This window comes from Hemiscyllium ocellatum, chromosome 19 (assembly GCF_020745735.1).
Source record: "Hemiscyllium ocellatum isolate sHemOce1 chromosome 19, sHemOce1.pat.X.cur, whole genome shotgun sequence".
Lineage (NCBI taxonomy): Eukaryota > Metazoa > Chordata > Chondrichthyes > Orectolobiformes > Hemiscylliidae > Hemiscyllium > Hemiscyllium ocellatum.
The window spans coordinates 58,651,080-58,670,959 of NC_083419.1; the positions used below are offsets into that span (position 1 = coordinate 58,651,080).

Sequence of the window (19,880 nt, forward strand, 5' to 3'; positions counted from 1 at the left end):
GGCGACTTAAACAGCATCAGGGTTTGTAATGCAACTTGGTAAAGGGCGATGATGCCGACAGCTCATAAATCTATTGGGCCTTTCTGTCCTTTTGAATACTGCAAGTTGTAAAATAGTATTAAGTCCCTGTACCTATGTCTCCAATACCCCTTTTCTTAGGGAAAATTGATTGCAAATATTTTTAGTAGTGAAGTGATAGAACAAGCTGGGTTCTACCTCTCTCACACTGCTTCCTGTAAATGCTTCTGTTGTTTGAGGAATGCACAGCATCATAAAGCCACAATCTAGCATTGAGGTTAATGCTGTCCATTTTTCTAATCATGATGTGGAGATGCCGGTGTTGGACTGAGGTGTACAAAGTTAAAAATCACACAGGTTATAGTCCAAAAGGTCTAATTGGAAGCACTAGCTTTCAGAGCGCCACTCCTTCATCCACCACCTGATAAAGGGGCAGCGCTCTGAAAGCTAGTGCTTCCATTCTTCCAAAGTAAATGTGAGAGCCAAACTCTAATATCAGTTCAACTCTCTACACTCCCAGTGGGGACAAGCAGCGCTGTGTTGGTCTCTTTTATGATTGAGAAATGTCAGCATGGACATCCTGCTCTCCAGAACATTTCCAAAAGGTAGAGGAGAACTTCTTGTCCAAAACATTGGTATTTCCTGATTTACTATCCAAGCTCAGCAAGGGATGTTGTTCGAGGAAACTCCAGCAGAGCTGGTAACCCATAAGCAACCAAACTCCCTCCCCACCTCATCGGTCCATTTATTTCAGTTTCTAGAAATATAGAGCCTAGGACAGGCCACTTGGCCGTCTAGGCCTGCACTGCCATTCAATATGATCATGGCTCAACCTTTTATCTCAATGTCACTTTCACACTTTATCCCCATTGCCTTTTAAAATCCGAAACAAATCTATCTCAATATTAAATATATTTAGTGATTTGGTGTCCAAACCCTTCTGTATGGAAAGTACACATACCAACAGGATTGTATTAACTGTGTTAGAGGGAAAGTAAATAAGTGGACTTTTCAATTTCGAGGTAGTGGCTATAATAAATAGCCACTGGGAGGTAAGGAATAATCACAGTACACGTACAAAAAAATGGTTCACTACAGCATGGTTTAGTTGAGGCAGTAGTAATCTCATTAGCAGCTCTGCATAACTGATATAGACAATACTTTGTGACGTCTGGTAATGACAGTATTTGTAACATGAGACTTAAGTTTCTAACGGTTATTGTTAATATCTGAGTGTGCTTCTTAGTGTAAATTGTTCGCACCTTCATGATTCTGAGGACATTAGGATGTCTTCAAGGGCTTGAGATGTAGCAAGGGATTTCAGATGAGTATAGAGAGCTGTAAATTTGGAATGGAAGGTGAATAAACCATGATATAAAATATCATTTTACTTGAATTGATGTACTGGTCACATAGTCATCCAGAGTTGGATTAACTTCCCATAACCTGCCTGTAGAGTGCAGGGCAGGTCAGGAGGAGTTGGTGAGGGGCAGCAATAAGTCCAGTGGAACCCTGACATGAGTGTTCCCCTGCCTGACTGACAGGATTGACTTCCAGAGAGACAGGAAGCAATCAGGTAGAGATCCTAGAACAGGGCAGCTCTTTATTGCCTGGGTTGGGGAAAGTCCTGCAAGAGAGAGAAGCCAGATTCTAGACTGGAGGAATTGGAGGTATGTGGAGAGAAGAGATCTTTGTGGGATGGCACGGTGGTTAGCACTGCTCCCTCACATCACCAGGGACCCAGGTTCGATTCCTTCCTCGGGTGACTGTGTGGAGTTGGCTTATTCTCCCTGTGTCTGCATGGGTTCTGTCCTACAGTGCAAAGCTGTGTAGGTTAGATGGATTGGCCATGCTAAATTGTGGCCAGGATGTGCAGGCTAGGTGGATTAGCCATGGGAAATGCACGGTTACAGGATCAGGGTAGGAATGTAGGTCTAGGTGGTATACTCGGTGGGTCAGTATGGAGTCGATGGGCCAAATCGCCTCCTTCCACACTGCTGCGATTCTACAGGAGGTGAACTAAAATCATTGAAGGTAAGACAAAAGGGAGTTGTGAAACTTTTAGGAGCACGGGTGGGTGGGTGAGAGGAAGGGAATGATTGGAGAGATTTGTCTGCTCCATCAGGAGAGATTGGAAGGAATGGGAAGGGGGGGTCAGCGCGTGATGGTGAGAGAGTTGTCCAGGCAGACGCACTTGGTTCAGGAGACACTAATACGCACTAGGTTCAAGAGTGTGGTGCTGGGAAAGCACAGCAGGTCGGGCAGCACCCAAGGAGCAGGAAAATTGACGTTTCAGGCAAAAGCCCTTAATCGATTTTCCTGCCTCTTAGATGCTGCCTGACTTGCTGTGTTTTTCCAGCACCACACTCTTGACTCTAATCTCCAGCATCTGCAGTATTCACTTTCGACTATTAGGCACTAACCTCCTGGATCCAGCAGACCTTGCTTGGGGTAAACTGCCAAGATTTCCCGAAGCTCGGGAAACCTAGCCATCCCAATTTAAATTACCAACGCAGAATGACACTGAGGCTTATGGCCTGCTAGTCATATATTTAAACACTGAACCTACCTCCTTGGAGGGGATCTTTCTTCCTGGTTCACAGTCCTGTCTCATTTTAAAATTGGACGTGGGTTGGTTAGGTTTGAAATTCTGTAATCCTCCTCTCACCCCTCCATCCATCAGCCAAGTCAGTGGCCGTGGCCTCACCACTGTCTGTTAGCTCAGGTCCCCATCCATTGACTTGAGTACAAAATCTCATCAGCGGAGTGAAGAGACAAATGTTTCTCACACAATCCTGTCAATTCTCCAGAAAGTCCTAATTTAATATGAATGGCAAACTAAATGAGAATTCTCAAACCCATGCTAATTTATCCATGATCTGCAAAATGAACTGGCGAAACCAAACCTCACTTGCTTATGGGTAATTGTCTTCCAAAACAAAATGGAGCAGCATAAAACTGCAAATGGAATCATTAAATGCAAGTTCAAAGCATTTGTTAAGAAATATTCATCACACAAACCATGATTAGTACTTGGAAGGTTTCCTACATACAGTAGACAAGGAGATGGCGCCATTCACAAGGCATGTATGTACTGGATTGGTCGGATGGGACTGTAGGCTTCAATGGGAGGATTAAGGTGGAATGATCTCTTAACGTTTTCATTAAGCTTTGTGATCTAGAATGAATAAAAGTGATTAGTGATTTTTAACTTTCATTCAAATGTAATTAATTTTAATATCAGTTTAATCTCTGCTCAGAAGAGACTGCCAGCACTTCATCCCATTTTGTCTACAGAACACATTATGTGTATTTGCCATATAAACTGGGGAGGGGGGAGGGGATGGTTGGCTCAGTTGTGCAACATAGATTAAAGCTGAATATATGGGTTCAATTCCCATACCAGCTATGGCAGTTAATGGAAGCGTACTCCCTTGCTTTATCCCATGCTTGTAAAATAGTTCCCTCAAGCAATGGTTCCCATAATGAGTTGTCCCTCTTTAATGGAGAGAGATACCCATGACCCTTTGTGGCACCTATTCAATGCCTTTGAGTTATTCTTATTTCCTGCAAAACCATATTCATTCAGAAGCAACCATTTTCCATTTTGTGCACCAATGGAAATGTTCAACGTAAGTTCAATGATTGGAGAGTTTCTGTTGATGACTGCAGAAAAGCTGAAGGAGATAGTAATGATTGGAAGGTCATAATGGCTGCAGAATAGGCAACCAGTATTGGAACTGTGGGGAGTTGGACAGAAAGTGGGACATAGGGTTAGAGGTTAAACAGTAGAATGGAACAAGACTGAAGGAAGAGTTGTTGCAAAGAGGAGGCTATGTTGAAGGGTATGTTGAAAGGTAAGCCATTGGAGGTTTTATGAACAGCATCTTGGCACGGCAGATGCTTTACTAGAGGTGGAAAGAATGTCAGAAAGGGTTTTGATGTAGTGAGATAGGGTTGACATACACATCTGTGTGGTTTTTGATATTCCAAATTCCTGATAATCCAATGGCAATAGGATAAACTACTCGATTTCCAACATTAATATAACAAGGTAAAATCACTACCCTGTGTGCTACTGTACAGTATATTACAGTGCTATTGACACCATATAAATGAATATTCTTTGCTGTCTTTAGTTAGGATTGTTATTTGAAAATGTTCTCAGTGTAATAAAAGTCCAAGTGCAGTGAACGCATCCATGTGCAGTGACAGTACAGTTGGAGAATAAAATGCTAACCAGGGCGTTCCACTAGATCTAAACAAAAGGAAATCCACAGCACTAGAAGTTTGGGTCTTTCTTCGCCTCCCACGTGCGTGTGTGTGTTCTGACCTTGACTGTAACAACAGCAATCAAAGGGAGTTGACTTCTTTTAGCACCCTGCAGACAAGCAGATTCAGAACACTTCCTTCTGAGATTTGGTTTAAACTGCTTGCTCTATCACCTCAGCTTGCAGTGCTGACAACTAGTGTAAATATAATCGCTTCAGGTAGATCTCCCTCAAGTTTGGCTGTGGATTTTACAGGGGTGTTTAATCAACTGGATAAATTGTAGTTTCAGGTCATGGTTAAAATGTGTCCTCGCAGTATGCTTAGATGACTTATAAACCTCTTTGGAACTAAATATTTTTCACAATATACATGAAAGACTGAAAATATTTATGGAGGCAATATATCCCCCCAGGCTGTGTTTTAACACCATTTGTTTGGTATAGCTACTCAAACTGCAGTGCAACGCTGTGAGAAAAGCTGGCTGGTTCTGTTTTGCAGAAAGTAACATCCAAGCTTTACAATATGTTCTGTGTTTACCAAATTATGGGACTTCTGTCCTGAGGCTCATTCAAAACCAATAGTGTGCTTGAGATGAGTGTAATGTCACATCAGCTACGATTTGAGAAACAGAGAAAGGAGGAAAGAGGAAAGATGTGTATTTATACAGCGTCTTTCATGGTGTCAGGATTCCCAAAATCCTCAGTACTCAATAAATTAATTTAGAAGTACACTTCCAGTTATGCTGTAGGAACTATATTAAATGTTGCAAGTAACATCAGCATTTAAATCCATTCTGTGTTCGATGTAGGTTCAGGGATATTAGTACTATTTAAAAGGGCTTTTGGATCAGCCTGGCTCTGTGAAACTTCTGGGGCTGAACAGCTCTCTCACTGTCAACACTGGATCTGACAAAACAGACAGACCAGGAAGAAACTAAGTTTATTTTTGTTAAGTCACTTTGATTGTAGCTAAGTAACAGTAGAGAAGTTACAATGACACTGTATGGATTAATTTTCACCTTTGCCACTTAGGCAGTAATCTGACAAAGCAGATTGCCAGTCTATTATAGAACCACCTCCATTTCTCATCCCATTGACTGGAAATGATAAAATCTTAACTGCAGGTTCACGCTCCTATCCCTATCGAGTGACCTCTGCAGAAAAGTGGAAGTTCCTTGCCTCTGAAGCCCTCAGTGAGTAAACACTCCCTGGTCAGCTCCGGGCAAGAATAGCCACATGGGGAAGAGAAGGGACAGATCTATATAGGAAAGTTTCTCAACAGCTTTGTGGATAAATGCACTGCACTGAACCTTGCAGTTCAGAAGGGCCCCACATTCAGAGCGATTTAGTAATCTGCAGTAGTGGTTGTGTGTCATCGGTTATAGGTATCCTCCTGGACTGTGTGTGGGTGTGCATGCTTGGGAGCTTCAGAAGAAGACAGCATCTTGCTTGATCGATACCTTCCTATGGCTGAATAATTTGTAGACACTCATATGAGTTAGGCAAAGAAAGGGCACTTGTGTCTGAGAACAGAGAGTTGCCAGTGGGGGTAAACTATTCCTCAGCTTCTGTTCACCCCCATGAGAGAAAGAGAGAACATAATGAAGAGGAAAAAAATTTTATTTTTGGAGCTTCAGCCAGTGATGATTTCTTCACAGCAAATTGACTCATAACATGAACTTTAGCGATTTGACTTGCCTGTTCAAATTTCCCTTGCGTGAGTTCAATCAGTGGGGTGAATATAATCACATCATTTTGGCTGATGGCACAGATGTTGTACATGATGTTGTTGCACATTTTTGATGGTGAACAACTTTTTTTTAACAATTGCCCTTTAAAAGTTTGCGAAAATGCTGCAATGTTATCTTCTTGGTTAATAAACAGAAATGTCACAGCAATCAAAATATAAAGATTCTAATATCCCACCCTGCTTAAAGATGGTTAGTAAAAAGAATCTGAATTTAAGATTGTATTTATCACGAGATTAACAGAATTTCTGTTCGATATAATTTGTTTTGTCAATCTCCTTTAAGTATCTTGTTAGGAAAAGTTGACTTTGTCTTTTTTTAAGATCGCCCCTTCCACACTAATCAGATTCTAATTTATTCCTCTTCTATATGCGTAGCCTGAAACAAATCCCGCAGTTCATACTTTTTGTGCCTCTTCAAAAGGAAAAGGGTGTGAATGTGCCAATGTCCCAGACAAGTGAATAAATTCCTCATTAATTACATGACCATTTAACACTGGGTATCTAAACAATAAGCCATGGAATTTCATTGTTAAAAAGATCCTTTTGCATTTTCTGACCTAAAGATACCGGTCTAATAAATTATCTTTGATAATGACTTCCCATGGGAAGCAAAATAAACCAGCTAATTGTAGGAAAAGGAAGTGGGACCGAGGGTTGTTCATAGATAAATATTCAATTCCACTGAGGAAGCAGCTTGCTGGCCTTTGCAAGGCCTGTGAAACTAGGCCCAACAATTGCAGAGACTGTTTTGGATGCAGGATGGGACACACCTTCCAGGTCCCAAGGAAATGAAGGCGACAGCAAAGACAACTCACTCCTCCCTTGTACAGTGTTGTCTGTGGGAGTCATCACCAGCTCTGGCCAGTAGCCAAACAAGTCAAAATGATTTATACCTTTAAGCTGTCCCTTTGAGTGCACGTTCCAAGGCAACTCACTGCTTTCATTCATGGTTTAACGCCATGGAACCTTCCCACTCTTTTACAAACACTTAGACCAAAGATTGCCAATCTTCCCGTTGTTCTGACTGATGTTTGTTATTAAGCTTATAGTTATGCTTTCCAGTCTTTTTTTTTCCTTTTTTGATTTTGAACTTTGGTTCTCATTAAACTATAGTAATCACTGTCTTAAATTTTAAAATGTTTCAGCCTACAATAACAATGATGGAGCATGTTCATTTGTCAAAAGGTAGGGTGTCAGCCTTAGCTTAGTGATGTGATTTCACATCTTAGCCAAAAGGTTGCTTGTTCATATTCCAGCCCAGGGAACTGAGCACAGAATCTGGGCTGATTTAGTGAGATGCAGTACTGAAGTGGTCTTGCACTGTTGAAGGTGCTGTTTTCAGATGAGACATTAAAAACCATTGTTCTATTTGGCTCCTCAGGTGGAAAGAATCCCACATCAGTGTTTAGAAAAGCTATATGGATGTTCTCCTTGTTGTCCCGTCCAACATATTTATTCTTTAACAACGATTATTTTGTCTTTATCGCTTTGCCGTTTGTGGGACTATTTGTGTGGAGTGAATATTCTATGTCCTACACTACAACAGTAACTCTATATGGCCTTATTTGGCTGAAAAAGTATTTTTGAATTACTTATACGCATGCACAGAATTTCCTTTCTTCTTTCATTAATTTGATACAAGGCAAATAATAAATGATTTTGCTACTGCCTTTGCAACTGAACTGCTGGTGGCATAAAGACATGCATGAGTTTTGAGATAAAACACTTTTTTTTAAATACCCAATACTAAATTTCAATGTTCTCTACTGTACTGAGACTTAATTGTTTCAAAGATGTCAATGTTTCCAAATTATCAGGGAATTGAAGCAATATGATGACAAAAGTATATGTGTCCAGTTGTCATTTGTTATGCTTTTTTATTGTTTAGAAATTAAATCCCAATAATTGTGTTAGCCTGCAAGTGTCTGAGTTTGCTGATAGTGTCAGTTATATCATTGTTGCAGCACAGAAGGAGCTCACTTATCCTGTCAGTTGTGTGCTGGTTGCCCGTGAGAGAAACACAGTTAATCCCACTCCTGCCTTTTCTCTGTAAATCTTCAGATAGGTTATCTGATTCTCTTCTGAAAGCCACAAGTAAATCTACCTCCGCTAATCGCAAATAGTGCCTTCCAGATCTCACCACTCACTGTATAATAAAGTTTTACCTCTTGTAACCTTTGATACTTTTGCCTATTCAGTTTATACCTGTGTTTTGTTCTCGATCCTTTCACCAATGGGAACAGTTGTCCCTTATCTATTCTTCCCCAAACATCTCTATCAAAACCCCTCTTAAATTTCTTGTAATTTAAGAAGAACAGCTCCAGTTTCCCTACTTGATCCATTGCTGAAGTCCCTTTATCCCTGAAACAATTCTTGTCAATCTGTACCCTTCCAACAATTACATCTTCACTCAGCTAATCCCATGCTGCCACTTTCCCTTCTATTCTATGAGCTTCTACTTTGCCGACAAGCCTGTTCACTGCCGTTTTGTCAAATGCTTATCTATCGTCCAAATACACAACATCAACTGCATTACCCTCATCAACCCTCTCTCTTACAGTTTCAACATAATGCGAGTTAATCACAATTTACCTTTGACCAATCGCACTGCCTGTCCTTAATTAAAGCACCTAAGTAACTTATAATTCCATTCTAGTAGAACATAGAACTGTACAGCACAGGAACAGGCTCTTCGGGCCACAATGTTGTGTTGAACCTGACGCCAAACTAAACTAATCCCTTCCACCTGCCCTTGGTCCATTGTTTGCTTATTCATGTACTTACTGAAAAGTCCCTTCAACGCCCCTGTTGCATCTGCTTCCACCACCAGCAGAGGCAGCCTGTTCCAGACTCCTACCACTCTCTGTGTAACAAACATCTCTTTTGAATGTTCTGTCTCTCACCTTAAATTCAAGCCCTCTAGTTTTAGACATTCCAACTCTGGCGAAAAAGATTCTGACCATCAGCCCTGTCTATGCATCTCATAATTTTATAGACTTCTACTAAGAACCCCCCTCAGCCTCTGATGCTCCAGAGAAAACAGCCAGAGTTTTTCTAGCCTCACTTTATAGCTCATGCCTTCTAATCCAGGCAGCAGCCTGGCAAACCTTTATTGCACTCTCTCCAAAGCCTCCACATCCTTCCTGGAATGTGGTGACCAGAAATGAACAGAATACCCTGTGTCTAAGTGGTGTGTCCCCAAGAGCTCTCACACCTCTGTGGTTAAAGTAACTGGCCTGTTGTTGCTTAATTAATTCTTGTACCTTTTTTAAATGAAAGTATAACATTTGCAATTCTCCAGTTCTCTGGCATCACCCCTGATTGAATGATTATGACCAATATCTTTGCATCTCATGAAGTCCTGGTGATCTACTAAATTTAAGTATAGACAGCTTTTAAACACTTCTTTGAAGTTGTACCATATAGTATTTCATTTCTTCCCTGGATCTTAGGCAGCACCTTCTTCCTTGGTAGACAGATACAAGTATACTCATCTAGTCTTAACCTCAGTTATTAAAATTTATGGGTGGCACAGTGGTTAGCACAGCTGCCTCACAGCACCAGAGACCCAGGTTCAATTCCAGCCTCAGGCGACTGACTGTGTGGAGTTTGCACATTCTCCCCATGTCTGCGTGGATTTCCTCCAGGTGCTCCGGTTTCCTCCCACAGTCCAAAAATGTGCGGGTTAGGTGAATTGGACATGATAAATTGTCCGTGGTGTTAGGTGCAGGGGTAAATGTAGGGGAATGGGTCTGGGTGGATTGCGCTTCGGCGGGTCGGTATGGGCTTGTTGGGCCGAAGGGCCTGTTTCCACACTGTAAGTAATCTAATCTAATCTAAAATGCAGCTTTGGTAATGCAGCCATTAATTAAAGGGCTCTGTGGGAGAGCACTTGAAGCGATCCAGTGTTGGTGAACATTGACATCTGCTGTGGTGCAGTGTTGGCGAGTTGTTTACTCCATCTGAATTAAGACTCACACTTGCAGATTCTTAAGAAGTAAGCAAGTACAATGCAGATAATTGCGTACAGGAAGCATAAAGTGTCAACAGTCCATCCTCCAAACTGAAAGATCCTTGCTCAAGTCCAACTCAAGAAAACTGCGCATATTGTTGAGACTGCCACTTCATAACAGCATGGAGGCAACTGAATGTGTCCAGTACAAGTGGAGAAGCTCCAACAGTGATTTGCATTTATATTATTAATATACAATTTAAAGCAGTCTGTGGCCATTACAGTGCAAAAGTTAACTTGATAAAATGAGATTAGGACAGTTTATAAATGTTTAAGGAGCATATCAAAGAAGAAACAAGGAGAGAGCTGGAGAAATCATCATAGAATCACTGCTTCCAGTGTGGAAGCAGGCCATTTTGCCCATTGAGCCCATGCTGACCCTTCGAACAGCATCCCACCCTATAACCCTGTATTTCCCATGGCTAATCCTCCTAACCCCCACATCCCTAGACACTATGGACAATTTAATATTTCCAATCCACCTAACCTGCACATCTTTGGACTGTGGGAGGAAAGTTGAAGGGAGAGAATCTGAATTTAGGCATCTGAAGGCACTATCAATAATGCAACAGAGGGATTATGGTGAATCCACCCTCATTAATTGAACATGAATTACAACATCAGTTCTGAAGATAATCAAGGTGACAAGGACTTGAAAATGAGGTGAACATCGATTTTCTGGAGGAGCGTCTATCACTTTCAGCATTGGAACAGAAACCAAGTCTTTGCGCTGTGAGATTCTGGATCAGATTGCAGTGAATTGAATGCAGTCTGTTAGTATTTGCACCTTGTCTTGAGCCTTCACACAAACTGATCAAGTTTGGTATGTAGGCTGTGGTTTCCTTCCAGACTGAGATTGAGTTCGAATCCATCCTGTCTGTAACTGAACAACTCGAACCAGTGTGGTTCACAGCCAGCTCTTGCTGCATATTTCTGGGTTACAAGCCAAACATTCCTGAATAAGGGATGAATTGTGAAGATGCTTGTGAATAAAAAAGTGGCTATGTAGAAGCTGATGTAATTTTCACGTAGGTGTTTCATTTCAAAGAAAATGATTTTTAAGTATGGCTACTGGAATTTGTAATGCCTCATTTCGCCTGTGTTTACATGCAGGATTTTTTTCCAATTACAAGTTAGAAATTCCAAGCAACAGTGTCTCTTTGAACAGGCACCAAGAGGTGGGAGTTTTGCCCTGAATTAAAACAATCACAAAACAGCTCTGCAATTTTATGTTAAACCTACAAGGAATTAGAGTTTCCAACTGTGGGGAGAGTGGGGCTTATTATTTAGGTTTACCCTGCATTTTTTTTCATCTTATTGGTACATATTTTGTGTCAGGTCATCTCATCCGCCCAGTCTAAGTGGTTATTTGGCAGCAGCATAATTACAGTTTTGATTTCTACATGTGTATAATTTACATTCTTCCGTAGGAAACTAAACTTGCCAAAAAACAAAGCCAACCTGTTGACATAATTTCATAATGATGGAGCTTGACTTGTAAATTATTTCAATTTTTGAAATAATTTTCAGTCATATCTAAGAATCCAAAGTTCTCTCCATCTCTCAAGAAATCAGATCAATCCAAAAATACCAACATCCTGGAGATTCCACAAGCCAATCACATTGATTGAGAATGCCAGTGGACTATTCCATCTTAAGGGGGTTTCCCAACAGAGCCCTATTTTGAATCCACCCAAAGTTTAACACGAGTGCACTTCAAGTGAGGTAGCTGTCTCACCCATTCATGCATTTGTCACCTGGTGATCTGAATCCCTACCGTTCTATAGAGTTTTACAAATTTCCTAAAGTCCTCTTTTTTTTAAGAGAAGGAATTTTAAATAAAAGTCTCTCATGGAATATGGGCATCACTGGCCAGGCCAACATTTATTGCCCATCCCTAATTGCCCAGAGGGCAGTTAAAAATCAACCGCATTGCTGTGGGTCTGGAGTCACATGTAGTCCAGTCCAGGTATGGATGGCAGTTTCCTTCCCTAAAGGGTAACAGTGAACTAGGTGGATCTTTACTGACACTCGATGATGCTTTCATGGCCAACATTAGACTCTTAATTCCAGAATTTTATTGAATTCAAATTCCACTATCTCCTGTGGCAGGATTCAAACCTGGGTCCCCAGGGCTTTATTCTGGGTCTGTGGATTAATGGCAATAATACCACTAGACCATTGCCTTCCCATTGCCTACTTATACAGAATACCAAATTAAACTGTTCACAATCTATATCAATGATTTGGCTGTGGGGACCAATTGTAATATTTCCAAATTTGTTGATGTGGGATAAGAACATTGTGGGCGGCACGATGGCACAGTAGTTAGCACTGCTGCCTCACAGCGCCAGAGACCCGGGTTCAATTCCCGCCTCAGGCGACTGACTGTGTGGAGTTTGCACGTTCTCCCCCATGTCTGCGTGGGTTTCCTCCAGGTGCTCCGCTTTCCTCCCACAGTCCAAAAATGTGCAGGGTCAGGTGAATTGGCCGTGCTAAATTGTCCGTAGTGTTAGGTAGGGGGTAAATGTAGGGGTATGGGTGGGTTGCGCTTCGGTGGGTCGGCGTGGACCTTTTGGGCCGAAGGGCCTGTTTTCACACTGTAAGTAATCTAATCTAATCTAATCTAATCTAACATACAGTGTAAGGAGGGAGGCAATGAGGTTTTAACTTGGGCAAGTTACCTGAATGCGCAGGAATATGGCAGATAGAATTTAATGTGAATAAGTGTTAAATAATTCACTTCAGTGGAAAAACGGACAGGCAGATTACTACTTGAATGAAGTGTGACTCTCCAAAAGGATCTGGGTGGTGTTGTTTGTGGGTCACTAAAAGTTAGCATGGAGATAAAACAAACAGGTATAGAGTATTTTGGCATTAAGCGTATTTGAGTACAGCGTAAAGATGTCTTGCTGCAATTATATAGAGCCTCAATGATACCTCACCTGGAGTATTGCATACAATTTTAGTTTCCTTATCAAAAGAAGGATATACTTAACATAAAGGGAGTGCAAAGAAGATTCATCATGGATTGCCTTCAAGGGTGAGATTAGAAAATACAGGCTTAGTTTTCTCTGTTTTGGAAAAATGAGAGATAATCAAATTGAAACTTTGAAAATTCTTACAAGGCATGACAGGGTGAGATGGCCAGTTACACTAGAGCCACAGGACATAATCTCAGGATAAGGGCAGGCCACGTAAGGCTGAAATGAAAAGGAATTTCTGCACTGAGGATGGTAAATCTTTGGAATTCTCTCCTCCAGAGAGAATTGGAAGCTCCATCACTGAGCCGGGTCAGGACAGAAAGTATTACATTTCTGGAGACTTAATGACATTAAGGGATAGGGAAATAATGCAAGAAAATGGCAGCCATGACGTGGAATAATGTGACGGGCTTGATGGGCTGAATAGCCTATGCCTATTCTTTATGTTTGGATCAGAAGGACCGGATCGTGGAGTGTTTGTTCTGAGCCAATTAATCATCTAGGGATCAACAAATAGCCGCCAGAGATACGCATCTTTTGAGATAAATTCAAATTAAAATGTTAACATTAAAATAAAATAACCAGCTCTGATGTTGGAGCCAGATCTGCACTTATGGTAAGAAGTAGCAGTTATAATGTTTATCTGGAGTAAATAAACCTGTTGTTGACGGTCAGTTTTGCTGTGTCGGTGTTTTTATAATAGTCTTCAATTAGGTTGCAATGCAGTTAGGTAATTGATATAATGATATTAAGTCCAAAGGGAACTAAACCCTGTATCTGGTTCTTTAGTTGTTTTTATCTAGGTATGAAATACATAGTATCCATGCTTCCTTAATTTTGCAGCAAGGTTTGTAACCTAGCTTCTAAAATAAGGAATTTAGATTTTGTGGAGCATGCTGTGGGGTACTGTAAAAGTTGAGCATTAAAGCAGCTGAACTCTACGCCTCTGGGTTCTAGAAAGTGTTGCATGGTATAACTCAGACACAAGAACGCGCTTTCTACTCCAGTAGCCAAAAGCATCGCCTACTTAAAGTAGCTTTGCAATGCAAACAGAGTGCAAGGTACAAACTGGCATCAATTATATAAATGGGCTTTTGTGCACAGCTGCCTGAGCTGGATAAATGCTTTGTGTGAGATCTTTAATTACTGCCGAATGCCAGAGGAGTCCACTTGTGTCAAAAAACACGGCTAATGCAAGACCCAGTGTCTTTTTTTCCCTACATCCATCTTCTGTTTCCTATCTGATCTTCACACTTGTTGTCTGGACAGAGTGGTCCATTACCCTCTTTTTACCCACTGCATGGGAAGGCACCTTCACACAAGATGGATGGTCAGAACACGAACATTTAGGAAATAGCTCTCGTGGTGGCTTTTACACATCAGGGAGAATTAAGATGGGGGTTTGGAATTAACGTTCTGTCATTTCTCAACAATAGTACCCCAGAGAGGATCTTAACAAAGAAATCTGCCATCTGAAGTCAGCTACACTCACACAAATTCATGTGAAGTAATTTGCTCTATCTCTGGCCTGCCTGGTTGTTACATTTGCATGAGTGCAGATTGAGATTTTGTTGGCCACTGCTTCTTCACCAGTCAGATAGCCTTATTACTATCCTGTTTGAGAGACTGGGCCAGAATCAAGAGGTCTTCAGGTGTTCAATAGGTTATTGTCGAGTCTCCTCCAGCATCAAGAGGCACTCGGAAGCTGCCAGTTCCTCATCTTGCCAGTGCAGCAGGAGCAGTGACTGCTAGTGGCACTGCACCCCCTTGAGACCCTGGACTGCAGTGGGACTCCAGGTTCCTGGAAAAACCAAGCTTGTTCAGCTGGGTGGATTTAAAGGGTGAAGGAGACCCCTGATCCCCACAGTAGCGTTGAGTGTCAGACAGCTCATTTCCTGAGAAAAACAGACATCCCGCCGCTGTTGCTCAAGAATCTTGTGTCAGTCCCTTTTGCCCTCCTACTTAATCTGGGACATTTCTGATGAAGGGCTTACATTTGAAGTGGCGACTCTTCTGTTCCTCGGATGCTGCCTGACCAGCTGTGCTTTTCCAGCACCGCACTTCTTGACAGAGGCCTTCCAGCCACCAGGAGACAGTTGGAAGGTCTCTGTCACAGTTTGCTGTGTGCTAAACTCACCAACAAACACAGGCCCAGTTCCCTCCATAGTGTGCTGCGTAAATTTGAGCTCACATAACACAATAGAGTTAATTCAACTTCCATATCCCAAGTCAACCTGATTGTGGACGATCTGTATCCAATGTCCTCCAATTACCTGTCATTGCTTAATATCTCTCGATGTGGGGAGGTTATGGCATAGTGATAAAGTCACTGGACCAGTAATCCCAGCTGTGCTGGGTTTGACTCTCGCCACGGCAGACGATGAAGTTTGAATCTGATAAAACACTAAGCTAATGGTGATTACTGTTGAAAATCAGTAATGCCCTTTTAGGGAAGAGAATCTGCCATCCTCACCTGGTCTGGTCTATAAGTGACTTCAGACACACAGCAAAGTGATTGGCACTTCCCTGCCCTCTGGGCAATTAATCCTGATCTTTCCAGCAAAGCTCACATCCAATGAATGAATATTCATATTACAAAAGTTTGTCAACCTCGGCTTTGAAAGCTCCAAATGACCCAGGTCATTCAGCATCCACAAGGTTTTGGAAGATAAAATTCCAGATTTCAAATGCCCCTTTGATTCTTTTTTTTTCACAAAGAAGACACTGATGTTGCTGCTGAATGGCTTGACTCTAATTTCAGAGGCTTGGTCTGGATTGCGCTCATCACATAGAATCATAGAGATGTACAGCATGGAAACAGACCCTTCGGTCCAACTCATTCATGCCGACCAGATATCCCAACCCAATCTAGTCCCACCTGCCAGCACCCAGCCCATATCCTTCCAAACCCTTCCTATTCATATATCCATCCAAATGCCTCTTAAATGTTGCAATTGTACCAGCCTCCACCACTTCCTCTGGCAGCTCATTCCATACATGTACCACCCTCTGTGTGAAGAAGTTGCCCCGTAGGTCTCTTTTACATCTTTCCTCTCTCACCCTAAACCTATGCCCTCTAGTTCTGGACTCCCCCACCCCAGGGAAAAGACTGTCTATTTACCCTATCCATGCTCCTCATAATTTTGTAAACCTCTATAAGGTCTCCCCTCAGCCTCTGACACTCCAGGAAAAACAGCCCCAGCCTGTTCAGCCTCTCCCTATAGCTCAAATCCTCCAACCCTGGCAACATCCTTATAAATCTTTTCTGAACCCTTTCAAGTTTCACAACATCTTTCCGATAGGAAGGAGACCAGAATTGCACGCAATATTCCAACAGTGGCCTAACCAATGTCCTGTACAGCCGCAACATGACCTCCCAACTACATACACCCTAACAAATCGTTGTCACCATCGTGATTCTATTACCTCGCAATCTTCTAGATCTGAGGCAATGTAAACCACAACCTATACAACCTAATCTTGATATTTAACCCTTTAAGCTCTGGTATCAACCTGGCGAAACTGTGCTGTCCCAGTTGTCTTGCTCTCCATCTTGTAAATGTGCCTGGATTTACTGGTACAATAGTTGAGTTGTAACCTCTCGCTAATCCCCATGTGAGCAAAAGAGTGGTTTATTCTTTACTAATCTCACCGTCAAACACAGATCCTGAATTTGAAATCAGATGTTTGGCACTGAGCTGCTAACAACAGACCCTTGCCAACAGACCACTTGGTGGCACCTAATACATGTTTATGCTTCGAATAGTGTGGTCACCAGCAAAATACATCATTCTCCAAGGTCAGCTGCACTTGTGTTTAAAAGAAAAGATCAAATGCTGTTGACCTGAGCAAAGCATAACATCATACTTTGCTGGGTGCAGTGAGTCACCTGTATTTAAAAAAAATGTTTAACAACTGGGAATCCTTGATTTTTCCATGTACAATAGGAGTACTGGCATTCGATATATGAGCTAGAGAAGTGGTGGTCTCATGTTGCAGCATTGCTGGATCTGTATCACAAAAAGTGATGCCTCCTGGAGCCTCCAATGAATGTGCAGCACCCTTTCTATTAAAATCACACAAGTGCTTTTATAAAGAGGGAATTCCTGCCTGGGGCAGTCCCATTGCATTACAAGAAAGAAATCATAATGATTTGTACTTTAAACCCCTAATGAAAGGCTTGGTTTCCATTATATTGTACAATTGAATTGGTATCCATATAATATATTAGCTATTAACACCTCTGATTACCCACACAGTACACTTCGACCTTGTAGTCAACATTTTACATACAAGTACAACATTAGCTCTCCACACTTTGGGAGATGCCGAGGGAGATAGAGAGAACGCCTGTTTAGGAAACTAGTTGTAAGAATTCATATGTTAATGACCTCCTCAGCATCTGTGGAGACATGTTAAATTATTCTGGCACAATGCTACAGACTTGCTGACATCACTTAATTGTGAAGTAAGATGATTACAGAGGGTCCTGGATAGACATTCATTCAGTCTTTGTGTGTGTGTGTGTAGGGAAAAGCTGTCAGTAACAGAAGGAAGTTTACTTTAGTTTCTGCAAGTCTTTGTCTCTGTAGTATCTCATAAACGGTTTGTGGGTCTTAACAGCCAGCCTCCAGGAGTAGATAAGGATAAGAGGCGCATTATTTAAGGAATGAGGTAATTCGCACCAGGCCCGGAGTCTGGGTCGTTATTCTGAGAAACCCTTTGAAACCAGCGAAAGAATTTGGCTTTTACTGTGGTATGTGCCTTACTGCTTTTCTAGTATTTGTGGTCACTGACTCAGTGCTGTGTCACAGAAGTGTTTGCGATTTAAGCGTGATCACAGGGTTAAAATCAGGGATTATGTGTATTAATGCTGATGAATCGATTCAATTATATATATTTTTGTGTAATATACAAATCTCCAGTAAAGTTACAATTTGGAGCTTTTATTTTACAGAAGGAACCTTTTCGGTGTAAAAGGAGCACCAGGTAGACTGAGTTAGCTTTATCCTCCAGAATGAATTGACAGGCTCTGTGTGGCGATTTCTTCAGTTGTTAATGGGAGAAATATGAACTCTCTGCTTCAGGCGGCACAATAACTCTTTTTCAAATGCTTTGCGATATGTTTTGTAATTGGATGTGGGTTGGAAGGGTCTCTCTCTACTCTCTCTCTCTATGTTTATGTGGTTCATAGGGAGTGGCGCAAAGTTCACTGTCTGTGTTGGAGCTCAGAGGAAGTTGATAATGCTGGTAGCCATCTGGGGTTGGTGGGGTTCCTTTTCTCTCCCAGTCTGTTCTCCGGACGCCTCCGTCCAAGGCGCTGGTAGTCGCGCTGTTGGGAATGCTTTCAGGAGACTGCGTGCAAGTTGGTCAGAGAGAGAGCGGAGGGGGTCAGATTCTACGCTGGGGAGTCTGAGAGTGAAGGCTCAGTAAACCCCAGGACTCAGCAGGAAGAAAGTGGTGGTCTTTCAGCTGTACGTAGTTAGTCACAGACGGAATGCTGAGCTGCCTTTTGAAGGTAAAGATTATAGCACCACAGTAAACACGTGGCACTTTTTGTAAGTTTCCGCGCTGTAAGAATTGAACTGTCAAAAGTTCCCTAATTCTGAAATAATGCCTCTGACCGAGAATGATTTGGTTTGATTGAGAACAGTGCCGTTGTCAGTCGGTGGAAGAATTTCCCCTGCATTTTCCTCTCCGTCCCCTTTTAGCGTGTGAGCAGTTCTCCGCTTGGCTGCATGGGGACGATGACAGATTGCCAGACACTGCACATGAATGCAAGAGGAGTGTAGATCCAGCCAATACTTGCTTTTGGCTCCCTGACCAGATTATTTTTTTTTGCACATTTTCTGCTCGACTCGAGGGACGGTCGGCTGCCTTCTGAGCCTCGCGTTTGAGCTGCAGTCGCTTGTAACTGGGTGAGTTGGTGCGCCTTACTGTCAACCTGAGTTAGGTTTCACAGATTCGGACCACTTGCCAGGTGGTCTGATGTGAGGCCAGACTGCTCTGTGAAGGATTGGCAAAGACTTGGCCTTGAAATTACAAAATAAAGGGAGTTCAGCGGGGGCAGGGTGAGACACTACCCCTGAAGTGCACCCCCAGGGTTTCTACTGGAGGAGAACGGAAAATACAGCGCATTTGTGAGCTGTCAGAAGTTTGGAACAGACCAACACTCTGGGACCTTTTGCTCCCGGTGGAGCTGCCATTAAATAACTGATTCAACACGCAAAGGTGCAATACTGTCAGGTATTGAAAGTTTAAGGACTTTCTTCAACTAATGATATGGGGCAAGTGCAGAAAATTGGGGGTGAGCGCTCCTTTAGTGGTAGTTATGTCGGTGAGAGACAGAATGGGCCGGATGTATGAATCTGTGAATTTATAACGCTTTTGTCTCAGCTTAACCTGTCTTTTTTTTGGGAAAAAAAAGTACAATAGGGCTTCAAAAGTGATGTTAACATAGTTAACAGCGGTGTTTTTGATTACTGGAAATGTGTGTAGATTTGTGCATAGTGAACATCCAATATTCTAAATTAAATTTCCATCTCTAATTATTTCTCCATTTCACATTCCAAATTTACCTTTAATACATTTAAGGACAGAAAAATAGTTGCTTCCACACCGCCCCAGTTATGAGAGCAGAAAACTGGCTTTTGCCTCAAGTATATTGTTTTAATATTTATCAGCCTTTTATTTCCTGGCCAGTATTGGTTCCCCCTTCTTTGTTTTCAATCTCCTCTCCTGGAAACACCAAACCTTGCTGGCTTGCGATTTCACAAATTTTGGGCCATCCTCCTGAATCATATGCAGCCAGAGTCATTAGTCATGTGTGAGCCTTGAAGGCAACT

At 42.0% G+C, this 19,880-nt stretch overlaps 1 protein-coding gene across 5 annotated transcripts in view; it reads left to right on the forward strand.

The window, feature by feature from the left end:
* prickle1b (prickle homolog 1b) overlaps positions 1 to 19,880 on the forward strand; it is a 142,834-nt gene that overhangs the window by 78,744 nt on the left and 44,210 nt on the right. The window contains exon 1 of one of the 5 annotated variants that reach the window (XM_060839962.1): positions 17,486 to 17,503. The exons of 1 other annotated variant lie outside the window; for it this stretch is intronic. The gene's annotated coding sequence lies outside the window, so the exon portion shown is untranslated. Of the gene's footprint in view, positions 1 to 17,485; positions 17,504 to 17,557; positions 17,792 to 18,294; positions 18,554 to 18,897; positions 18,954 to 19,880 lie in introns of those variants that run through there. 3 more of the 5 variants (XM_060839961.1, XM_060839958.1, XM_060839960.1) reach the window with 3 other exon arrangements.